At 43.7% G+C, this 12,732-nt stretch overlaps 1 long non-coding RNA gene across 1 annotated transcript in view; it reads right to left on the bottom strand.

Moving 5' to 3' along the window:
- Positions 1–5,769, bottom strand: part of LOC138569051 (uncharacterized) — a 75,716-nt gene extending 69,947 nt beyond the window's left edge. The window contains exon 1 of the long non-coding RNA XR_011303085.1: positions 5,634–5,769. This is a non-coding gene — a long non-coding RNA (uncharacterized lncRNA). The remainder of the gene's footprint in view (positions 1–5,633) is intronic.
- Between the last annotated feature and the right edge of the window lie 6,963 nt (positions 5,770–12,732).

Below are 12,732 nucleotides of genomic sequence, written 5' to 3'. Positions count from 1 at the left end.
GATGTGCAAATTACAGAATTGGGTTTAGACATCAAGATTAATAGGTCTAAAACGGACCAAAAGGGAAAGGGTTCTTGGGTTTTGTTGGGTCAGGGGAGCAAGGACTTATGCCCACTGCAGACAGGTAGGTTGTGGAAGGAGCGTTGTGGGGGTAAGACAGGCTTGGTGTTTAAGTATGAGGATGGGACGCCGGTTTCAGCGGCACAAGTCCTGGGGGTATTGCGTAAGGCTCTAGTAGTAGGAGAAAAGGCAGGGGATTTTGGTACACATTCATTCAGGATGGGTGCAGCATCGGAGGGTAATAGGCTGGGTTTCTCGGAGGATAAGGTGAAAAGTTTGGGGCGTTGGAGGTCCAGGAGATACAAGGGGTATGTCAGGGAGTTTCATTAAGGGGAATTTTGAAGGAAAGTGGCAGAGGACTTGGTTGACAACAGCGTTTGGGAGAATGTATTATTGTAGTAATTTTTGTAATTTCTTTTTCAGCTGCTGTGCGAAAGGAGGGGGAGTTGGCGCAAGTGTGGATTGTCGGCCATTCAATTGTTAAATGGGCTGGGAAAGAAGCGGAGAAAAGGGTTCTGGGCAGGCAACTGGGGTGTAGCTATAAGGATGTGGTGGTAAGATGGCACGGGTTAGGGGGTCTGCGCTGAGACCAGTTGCTTCCTATGTTGGCAGGGTTGCGGGAACGCTATGGGGCTCCAGAGGTGTTGATTATTCATGCTGGAGAGAATTACCTGGTAAGGGATACGGGGGGGCTCTGCTAAGGAAAATGAAAAGGGATTTAGTCTGGGTGTGTGAAATGTGGCCTCAAGCAGAGGTGTTGTGGACTAAGTTGTTGCCGCGGAGAGTGTGGCGGGGAGCGAGAAGTGAGGGAGCGATAGAGCGGGCTAGGAAAGGGATCAACAGAGAGATGGTTAAGTTTTGTGCCTCTGTGGCGGTGCAGGTTATGGAACATAAGGAAATAGTGTATGAAGGTTTCATGATCTTTAGGGAGGATGGTGTACACTTGTCGATTTATGGGAAGAATCATTATCTGGCGGACCTGGGCTCTTGGTTGGGAGATTGGTTAAAGAGTTGGAAGTAAAGTAAAGTGGTGGAAGGGGCAGAAAGAACACCTCGGGGGAGGGTTTTTCTGGTGCCGGGGGCATGGCCCCTTTTGATGTGGGGGGAGGGAAGCACAATGGGGGAATGACACGGGAAAGGATGGGGTGGTGCTGTTTGCACAAGCGGGCCACCCCGGGGGAACAGGTATTGAGCCTGGATGGGCATGGCCCCAGGGAGAAAGCGGGACGCCTGGAAAAGGGGTAAGGAGACGGTAGGGTCCAAGGGACAGTTAGGGAGGAAATGGCTTTATTTAATTATTTAATTGTTGGGGGAAAATGAAAAATGTGTAATTAGTTAATTGGTTGTTTAAATATTTGTTTAGTCTGTAAGGCCATGGAGCCAGGTAAGCGTTTAATTGTAAGCTTTGGCCAGTCACATTAAAGCAACCTTTTCCACTTTTAAATGAGTCTGGGTTTTTGTGCAGTAAGCCAAAATGCAGCATTATCTTTCATAATGGTCTCCCTATTAGGAGCCTCACGGATCAGGACCATTTCTAGATCCAAAGTTGACAGTAGGTCTAGAGTAGATTTCTCCAGGTCATTAACATATGCGTTTTGCCTTTTGCCAATATTTCCAACAATCCATTTCCTTGGTTCAGCGGGTGCATAACCTTCAAATAAAGGAGGGATCGCTGAACCAAACAAAGGGTAACAAAACAGCACACTCTGAATTCTAATCTCAACTCCTCTACCTGGACAGAATTGGAGAGGTTCATCATTGAGTGTAATATCTTTGCTTCAAATTTGTCCAGCCAAGAGACCAAGGCCAGGGGAAGAGCTTGCAGGCCATATAATATCGCAGGTACAATACTCTTCGATAGATGGTAAGAAGGCATTCCAAGTTATTACCTCCTTTACTGGTCACATATTGCTTAATGATTAACCACTTCCTCCCAATTCTAGGGACTAAGAATTCTTTATGGAGGTAACGAGAGGGATTTTGTTTTAAAGGAAAGCCCAAATAAATGTAGCTCTCTGCCACTTTCTTCGGAATAACATTTTTCATCAAAACATGTCTGTGTGTGGGCACGAGGAGCCATTTCCTGGTTGTGGTCAGAGTCAGTATGATAGAGCTTAGTGATATATACTTCACCTATTGAGATTCAAAAGCAGCATGCAGTTCAACAGGGGAAGTTCCAGCAATATGGGCCCTAAATTTAGACCAAAATGTACGGTTATCATTACACATAAGGGATCCAAAGAGCCAGAGCCAATTCACATTATCCAACGAATGTCTCTGAACCGTCAACCAGTTATTATACTGTGTCCTCAATGCTGTAAGTTTCAACTTCCTCTCACTGGGGAGAAAAGCAGAGTCCACTCTGACCCTCGCTCTCTCCCTACGTCAAGATGCCTTTTGTTTTTACAGATAATGGTGGGAATTGAAGGGTGCCCTAGCTTGTTTAGGATCGTCTGCTAGTGAGGTAACTTTTTTTGGGCCTACAACACTGGCAATACATACGATTGAATGATGTATATTCCAGGCGTGTTCTCCAAACTAACAAAGCAACTCGGCTTGCGGCTCTAACAGATAACTTTTAAATCTAGTTATTATTTGACCTGACCACAATAGGTGGTTACTCGCTAGGCTAATCCCGACAGGAGTAATAATATGCGATGTGGTATATGTGCTACCCAACCTGGCTACCCAGTCGAGGGAGGCCTGGTCACTTAGGCCATTATTCTGAATGTTCAATGGGTCAGAACTATCGAGCATTCTGTTGTTTACTAGCACATAGTTCAACCGCGATTTTACACAGCCATTTGTCCAGGTATATTTGGAGCTTGCAAGTCCGCGATTTACGCTAGGAAGGCACATTAGATCATAAGCCATAAGAAATCATGGCCACCCACGGTCCAACCTGCTGACAGAGTACATCAGACGAGTTTCTGCAGCAGCCATGTCTATCGCCTCAATCGGAATTTGATGTAAATCATGTACGTTTAAATCACCAGCCATTAGCACTTCGCTTACTGGATAATTATTGTACCATTTCAATAGAATGGATGCAATCAACCGTTGGATTTTCTGTGTAGCCTTGCCATTTGGGGGGAGGGGGGTCATAATATTAACAATCAAAATTATTTAATCCATCTGAGGCACCAGGATGAAAGCTGAGAGTTCCTGGGGAAGAGAATAGTCCACTGTAAAATGTTTGCGAATAAATAGAGTATGGGCGCCTATTGCTAGGACACCCGTAAAACAGCCTCTAAGGGCACCTATAGCTTGTTTACAGAGTATGCCATATCCATCAATATTAAAATTGGCAACACGCCAGGTCCCTTGAAGTATAAATATATCTTTGGTTGTTAATAATGATAAACCCCTCGGGTGATCCAAGTAGGTATGGTGTCCACGGGTATTCCAAGAGACCCAAGACAGCTGCGGAAGCACCATTGTGTGTGAAACGGACCCCACTGGCACGGCTACACAGGTCCATCGGACAGCTGATTTATGTATTGAATGGCTTATTAAGATGTTAAGGGAACAAGCCTTAAGCGACTCATGTTCCGTGTAATGGTTATGCCACATGGTGTGTGCTGATGGTAGAAGAGGGTTTGCAATCCAACATCAGACGTGAAGGATGCCTGCTTACGGAAGATTATTAATTTGAATCCTAATGACTCCAGTGAATTTACATAGGTTTTTAGCACAGCAAACATTACAGGTGACACAAACTCAAGAATTGCCCAGTTAGTCACGCTATCTTACTTGGGCAGCTAAACATACTTAATGTCGGCAGAGCTGATTAAGGACAGATCACCAATTTGAGAAAAGATTTCTACAATTACTTCGCAATTCAAAAATGGGCTACAATTGGTCAGATGGATCTCCTCCAGTCTGACGCATTTACCCAATACGTTAATATTTTCTTCTAGCAAAGGTTTCTTACAGAATGCAACTCCAGATACCAGGGGCTGAATACTATGTGGCAAGCTATCGAGACCCCCAATGGATGGAAGGTTTGAGGAGGTTGTGTACGTGTAGGGCCGGATGAGAAGAGATACTAGGGGATAAAGATTTAGCTTGCACTGAATACAACTCAGCCCTCACAGCTGAAATACCATTTGTCAGCATTTTAGGGGTTGGGGAGGTCGCAGGGGTTTTGGTGTGGCTGGAGGTGCGCCAAGCCAACGATCTATTGCTCCTTGAAGATACACCCGCCTGTTCGTGCCATCAGCTAAAGTGTGAGTTACCAGTGTTTGTGTATTTCCAGCAGTGTGCACGTTAGTACAAGTAGCTGTAGAATCACTGTCTGCGCGGATGAAACCCCTTTTCTTTTGCAAAACCTTTTTATTCTTAGTACCAATAGGCTTAGATTTCCTCCCCACTGGCCCTATGGTCTGAATGGCTGTGGCAACAGGTGATACTTCTTTTGCTGAGTAGCGAGTAATCGACACTTCCTCGAAGTCCCATTCCTCTTCCTCTATAGTGGCCAATTCACAGTCCTGGTGCACCACGCCATGATCTTGTGCCGCTGTCCTGTCTTTAGGGGGGTATCCTTTTGACTGGGGGAAGGAGAGAGGGCCTGTGCCCCCTCTTCTAAAATGGTGCTAAGGAGGAGTTTGTGGGCTGAGTGATTTCCAGTATAAGGTCCACAATGTTTGCTGATATCAGTTTAAATTCATGCTGCTCCTTTATAATAGTTGAGCAGAGACCCATCAATACGTCAACACTAGCCGTTATCGTGTTCAGTTTAGATGCTAATTGGGGTGCAAAATGCATACTGCGGTTCTAGTTGGCAGCAAAGTGTCTACTTCGTCATCACTCTCTGAATCACTAGAACTTGATTCTCCCGATGTTTATGGCGTGGCCAATTTGGAGAGATAAGGGGAAGCCGATAAATTAGTCCCATTTATGTTTTTACAGTCATCTGTATTGTTTTTAGGATTAATATTACTGCCAATAGGATTGCGTTTTAGGACAATACATAGTTTCAACAGAGAGTTTTTGTTGTCGATGTTCGGTGAGGCATTTGGACGAGCAACCTGGTGCGGGGAAGATGGATCCTCCTTGCCATTTGGAAATGGAAAGAGTTGGAAAGACCTCAATGAAGGTCGTAATGGGCAGTTGGGTAAAAGTGGGTGGAACGGTTTTCCCCTATTTCCCCTCATTCAGAGGGGCTTTAGCTTTTAGGGCTATGCAATTTCTTAAGTGCCCATGCTGATTCACTCCCAAAACCCTGTTTGCGAGTGGCCGAGTTCTTCATGGCAAAGTCGTGCCACAACCTGAGCCGTAGAAGGATTTGATTTTACTGGTGTATCGTGGACCAAATTTTGCAGGTAATGAAAAATAAAGAGCCGCTATAATAGTCAATATTTTAGACTAATTTAACAGAGAGCCAGGCAAAAGGCTAACCAACTCGCTGTGGTCAAAAAGGCTACCTCCAACGAGGTAGCAAGCCGTTGCACTATGCTTTCGGGTTGCGTCTATTTAGCAGGTAGCCACAATCAGCCCAGACTCTTCATGCGTTTGTAGTTATAAAGTTAGACAAACAGACAAAATGCCTCAAAAGGGGGGCATTTGCTTACCCGCAATCCAGGCCACTCCTCCGCCGTCCACCGTGGACCACAAAGGCCCCTGTTGCAACAATAGGCAAGTTGGCAGGACTTGGATCCGGGGCAACAAGGCCTCCTCAGCCACAACCTTTGATGCCCTTCTCAGCACTTCGCGCCTGCCACATGGTTTTATGGGAACTTCCCAGACACCACCTTCCTTCAGGCTCCAGCCGGTGTAGAAATAGAGGTAGGACTCCCAGTAGTTTGCAGCTTTGCAGTCTGCTAGGCACGATACTGCTGACAAAACTTCAGCGTTTTGAATCTATTCCGGAGCGTTTCCACAGGCAGTTTTTCCCTGCCACAACTGCCCTTTGATGTCCTAGATTAAGATTGCAGAAATAATGTATGTAATGTTTGGATAAGATCTGCAATTAGATGCTTATTTTACGCTCTACAACACTCTCCTTCCTTTCTGCTAAATTGAGACATTCCATCGGCCAATAATGCAATGGCTGCAGGAAGGAACTTTTTATGAACTAGGGAATTGAGCTGGAATATTAAGATCGAGGTCTGGCCAGCAAAAGGTCAAAGTTGTGTTTTTAGAAAATCTGGGATACATTTGGCTGCTCTGCATATCCGGGTGGATCGTGCTCGCCTTGGAAACAAGATGGCACAAAGCAACACAGGTTCGATCCCCAGGTCCGTATTTAGAAACCTCTGGAAATAAAGTGCCTTATAAATATACAACTAAAACATATTCCTGTAACAGCGCCTCGATGCCCCCGGGCTGTGTGAGCGCTTTGAAAATGCAAATAAATAAATACAATAGGTGGCAAGCACTAGGCGAAGGCAGTGGTTGGATTTTATCTTTTTAATGTTTGGAATTTTTTTAATGCATTATATAGCAATAAATGTCTTAGGAAAAATTATTGGAATTGTGTAATTTTGGTATTGCATTTAATACTGCTTTTCTGCACAGATGTGTGCATCGGCAAATGTCTTCCAGTTTGGAAATGTGCATTCCTCCTAAAGGAAAAAGCCGTGCATTAGAGTGTCTGCCGCCGCTAGGAAGGTTGCAGATATCTGGTGCAGCAATGCAGGAGCAAACACATGTACTTCACCATTGAATAAACTCTGGTCAAAAACCAGGGGGCAATAGAGCTAATAGAAAACAACAGATGAAGGCACTCTATGGTGGTGCGTGCGCACCAAGGGCACGTGGAGACTTTGGCTGGGAAACGTCTGTGAAAGGCAGCACACATAGGAGAGCGAAGAGCTGCAGCAGAACACTGAAGAACAAGCCGGTGTTGTATGATATTCTGCATCCCCTTGGTAGAATGATGGAGCTGGTATTCGGTAATCATCGGGATCACGCCCACTTAGTAGCCCCGCCCACCCACAGATGCTGAGAGCCCTAAATACAGCATACAACACTGGGAACCACATGCTGTTAATTGTTAGATCACTCGAGTCAAAGGAATGATAGCCGTGTTTTGCGTTCACAAGAAATGATTGCTAAAAGGCTGTTGAAGTTGATGAAGCGCATCCCGCACCAACATGGGGTGTTGTGTAGGTGGCAGTGCCTAGTTATCCTAAGCAGAGTGCCTGAGAAAGAAACACCAGCTATAGAAATCGAACATCTGACCAGCTTAGTTTATTATTTATATCGCGTACCTAACCCTGAGGTAACTGGGAGCTGAAGCTTGCCCAGAGAGCATACATACATAGCACCCAACACAGAGCTCAGAGCACTTTTTCTTCCTTCATTTAACAACTGCGTGATATGTCTTATAGGATTTGGCAGGGCAATGCTGCTTTAGGTTACTCTGGAAATGCTTTTGGTTACCTTACAGGAATGATTTCTGTCATTTCCACCACTGGGTGCCATGTTCTAGTTTGCAGGCCCATACTTTCTGCAGAAGCCAGGTTACAGAGTTTAGAAACATTGCGTGACTGGGCAATAATGGTGTATGGTGGTGCTCAGGGTCGGCCTTTGCACAGACAGCGCCACGGGTGAAACAATACCCCCCCCCCCAAGCAGAAAATCATGACAAATTACAAATGATTGATCTGGCTTTGCCCCTGTATGCCACATTACAGCAGTGGCGGTAACGCTAAAACAGGCGGTATGTAACACTACAGTAGTTATCAGTACCCACCGCTTAACAGGCCTGCCAGTATAAGCACCCCGAAGCATTCCTTAAGTATCACCATATGATCAGGTGAAAATTCATCTTGTAAATTCACCAATTTTTACTTCCACTTCTGAGTTGGGCGTAAACATTGTAAAAAGCCCCTTGATGTTTTAAAAAAAGAAAATTCTGTACACAAGGGAAGTATAAGTACTTTCCTTCAATACAAGGAAAGGCTTTTCCAATAGGGATCTCTGAAAGGGGTGCAAAAGTAGGCAGTTCCGGTGCCCACTTTCTCATCAGCTTTCCCATGTAATGGAGAGAAGGGTCAAAAGCGACCACTCTCTGCATTATAAAAAATGTGCAGTCGCACTATGATTCACTACTGTACATAATGCGAATCACCCTCAAGATAAGGATTAAAACGTGAGGTAAAAAATGATTTTTTTTGACAATACGTACAGATTTAAGGAAATGCCATGTAGTCATTCAGAACATCCCCATTGTGTCCCATTAGTGCCTTCACCGGCTGTTCTAATGCTAAATTGAACCATGTATGATTGAGGCTATTTTTATAGTGTACACTTGTAGGTGGTAACAATTTTTGCAGCAAAAAAAATAAGTCACAGTTTTAAAAAAGTGATTTGCCTATGATAACATAATTTGGTCATGTGCGGAACGGCAAGATTTGAACCCAGTTTCCTCAAATCGTAATTCGGGAGTAGGATACATCTCTGCAATCTCATGTTAATTAGACACCAAAATCCGATGTTTTCGGCATGGTTTTATTTGAAGATATTCACTACCAATTTCTATCTATCGAGGTAGGTTACAAAGTTCCAAATCATATAATAAATGAACCTGACACAATACAAGACATGTTCATGGAAACCTGCTAGGCAACAGAATTATAATTCCCTCTGAAAGGAGAAATGTGCACAACACGGATTCTTCTTCAGAAAAAAAGTGGCAAAGTAGGTTTAGTATAGCACTTAAAATGCATCCGTGTTGTACCCTAAAGAACAAATGTCAAATGTAAGGAAGGAAACACGCTATAAATCACTATTGGATAAAGTGACAATCTCGATGATATGGTTTTACTTCCATATATCAACCAAGGAGACAAGATATGGAAAAATGGCTGCAAAGAACTTAGGAACTTTAATTCCACTCTCTGAAATGAGCCTGACATCAGATCAAGAGTTGAGGATAGCTCAGCAGGAGGTCCCAGCATGATGGCTGGTTGAGCTGCTGAAAGAAATCAGCAAGACAGAAGCTGTGTGTGAAACTATGGGCAGACCCAGGCACCCCCTGGAACATGTATGTCCTGGGCAAACGCCTGGCTTGCCTATGCATGATGCTGGACCTTGTGGTGTTGAAAGTTTTCTGTTTATATAAATAGACTTTCTGTTAACATGTTGGGAACACAGCCAATCTAGTGCCATTTGAGATGTGTGTTCTACATGGTGTGTGTGTGTGTTTGTGTGTTTAATGGTGTCTACTTCTCTTGCTATTTCCATATTCTGCTTTACATCAGTTTTACTAATAGTGCGTTTACCATTTTGTCACATGTGGATTTACCCAGACCTGCAAGTTTATAACATGCACAGTTCTGTAACCTAGCTACCAAACATAAATATGTGAGAACGGGCATACTTTATGGAGGTTAGAGAGCATCACAGTTGCCAACATGATCCATTCCAATCTGTAGGTGTCTTTGCAGTCCGGGTTTTTCCTTTGCATTCTGGGACTTGTAGTTCTGCTTTTCCCTTTATAAAACTCAGACTACAAGTCCCAGAATTCTAAGAAAAAAACCAGACTGGATAAGTACCTACAGATTGGAATGCACCTTTTTGGCAACTGTGGAGTATGTAACTAAAAATGCTATCATGCATCTTTAGGTGTCAGAGGAGGGCGGCATTTCTTACAAGGTAATTTTGCCATTGTAATATTTGATCACAGAACTATGCAGATAATTGCTTTATAAATCCTTGCACAGTGTGCCATCTATCATGTCCATGCAAACGAGGTAAGGAGACAGCAAAGTACCAGAGGCTTGTAAGTAAGGTGATATCCTGCAGACCCTACAGAAAGAGGGGCCACTGGTAGGCCATTGCCTGGATTAAACCTGGATTGCCTTATATGTCTGGCAAATACATGAACAATCTCACACGGAGCATACTATCAAGCAGCCGACTGACAGTGTGTAAAGAGCTCTGATTGGTCAAAGCAATCAATCTGTGTCTTCCTGATTGGAATCTGGACCAGGCACAACATGCACCCAGCCTCTATCAACTACAGTCAAAATGAACAACAGTGTTCTTTCAGATGAGTCCTGCTGTTTCCAGTCATTATAAACAGCTAAAATTGCAATGGAAATATACATTAAGTTATTCATTCATCGTAAACAAGTTCAGCAATCGTTCATCCATTATATCAAGCAACATTCAAACCACAAAACATGGGCATAACATATATATTTACTCTCAAAATACATTTAATACAAAAGGACAATGTATAAAAATACAATCTATCAAAAAATAGATTTCTTTTTGCAAGCACTGTATAGACAATATTGTTTTTATCAACCATAGTTTTCAAATAACAGCAGCATCACTCTCCTGCATCACGCCAGACACTGAAAACAGGGTAATTCCCCATATCACCATGTAGATTGATTGGATCCCTAAAGTTAATTTTTTGAAACAACATCATTTCCTGTATCATCATGAACATAGGTTCCTGAAATTAACTTTTTAAACCACTGACCAGTTTCGACGAACCGGCATTTTATTTCTGGCCACGTCTTCATCAGGGAAAACCCAACATTCTTAGCTAAAATTAATAAATACGTTGTGAGTAAAATGCTGGTCTTTTATTTTATTTGTCCAATATACACTGAATTAATTACTTAAAATGTTACTCATCACAGCATCCCTGCAACAGAGAAGGGTGACATAGTTAACTTTGCTCAAAGTCACCACGAAGTGACAACACAGACCTTCACCAATATGCGGAAACATACTGGAACTCGTGCTCAGCTGGGTGTAAAGTAAGTGAACGTCATTGAGCCTTGCATAAGGGTTTTACGCCTTTCATTCACAACACGCCCCATTTTCATTCATTTGTAGGGTTGAGGGGTAGCTGGATTTTAACTTGCATCCCATTCTTTTCCACCATACAAATACTACAGCATTTGCACCAGCATGGATTTTCATGTTGGCGTAAATGCCGTGGATTTGTATGGAATCCGCCTGCTTTCTACACCAGGAAAAAGCAGGCAGACTCCATAGGAATCTATTGTAAATGCTTCCTGCCGGTTTGCAGGGATTATAAGAAAACCCAAAATGACCAATGCAATTACAACGAATACAAAACAATGAAAACGAAAAAAAGGAATTTGGGGAAAAAACTAATAATGGGGTTGGGAGAGCAAATAGTAGTTTTGGTAGTGGGGGGGAAAGTATTAGGGAAAAAAGGGGGTTTGGGAGAGGGAGCCCCCAAAAACAACAAAAAAGGAATTTGTTATTTTGGTATTAGTTGTTTTGTATTCGTTAGTTATTTTGGGATTCGATGAAATCACATGCAACCCCTTCCTGCAATGTTTAAATGGCAAGCTGTGTTTACTTCATGTGTAAAAAGGCGGCGTACATACATTTCAAAGGGAGAGCTCTAGCATCCCTGGTTTCCGGCGGCGCAGCAGCTGGCCCAGTGCAAAACATCGTAAAGGGGACTCACCAAATGTGTTGCCCCAGACCTCACCACACCTTGTGACAGCCGTGGTAAGTGGGAAAGGGGAATGTTCCAATGCAGTCTTCTCTCTCTGGAAAGTGGCAAGGATATGTTGCCCTGTGCATCCGGTCCCTGCCCCTCTGCCTAGAGGGACCTCTTTCTTTTGTCCCCTCACGTCAGTCCTTAGTGATATGTCATCGGAGTCACCAGTGGGCATCCTCGTGGTTCCAGCTATCGCTCACACCGCCTTGTTTCTAGGCCACACGTCCTCAGGTTCCTCTGACACAATCCTCTGTTCTCTGCTTCATAGCAAACCCACCAGGCCCACTTCTGCTGGCACCGTCTTCACTGGATCTCACAAAGGCAGAGCCCATCGTCTGCAGCTCCCTACATGAAATTAGTGTCTTCAAAAGAGAACAGTACTAACATTTGCGCGTTTTTTGGAGTGTTTTGTGTTGAATTTCTTGCGATTATGAACACTACAGGTAATGGTAATTCTTTTAGTGACTTTGGAAAGTAAGGAGAGGTAAATCAGCCAGATTAATTAAAGTTGGTGTTGCTCACACAGTGCATATTGCTTTACTATTGAGTGCTGCTGAAATAATGAGAAATTAATTTCCTACTTTATTCTTAAGGTATTTATTCCAGTAGACACTCTTCTGTGTAATTATGATCATGCCCTCTATGTTTACTGGAGTTAAATGGAACACAGTCCAGTTAGATGGAACGAGTTAATGGAAGAAGCCTCATTATGAGTGTGCTGGTGAGGTAATAACGTGCCGGTATTACTGCATACCAGCACGTTACCGCACTAGCACATTCCAAGTTTGGTGGTGGGGTGGCCGGATTTACCTGCAGCTTCAAGCTGCCAGTAATTCCAGCGCCCCCACCATCAAAAAATGCTGGTATTACCGCAGCAGTATTACCAGTGCCGGTAATACTGGCAGTTCCCTCAGAGAGACCTGGTGGACTCCATGGAATGGGGAATTCCAAAACTTACCACCACTTATAATCTGCGGGAATTCCAAAAGACAAAGTGGTGGCAACGGTATTACCGTGTGTTGGTATCCCACTGGATTTACCAGCAGGATACCATCAAACCTGTAATGAGGCCCTTTTAAAGACCAGTTTTTTTAGGGCCAGCTACAGCTTGTTTTTTAAAGTGCCATATGATGAGCTGTGGCCTGTGTGACAGCGGGTTCTCTTTGTCTACCCTCTAGGATCTAAGTGCAAGTATTTCATTGGACATCCTTGCTAGACTGAGGAGG

Source organism: Ambystoma mexicanum, chromosome 2q, assembly GCF_040938575.1.
Source record: "Ambystoma mexicanum isolate Mex_15411 chromosome 2q, UKY_AmexF1_1, whole genome shotgun sequence".
In the NCBI taxonomy this organism is placed as follows: domain Eukaryota; kingdom Metazoa; phylum Chordata; class Amphibia; order Caudata; family Ambystomatidae; genus Ambystoma; species Ambystoma mexicanum.
This window is presented reverse-complemented; position numbering and strand designations above follow the sequence as displayed.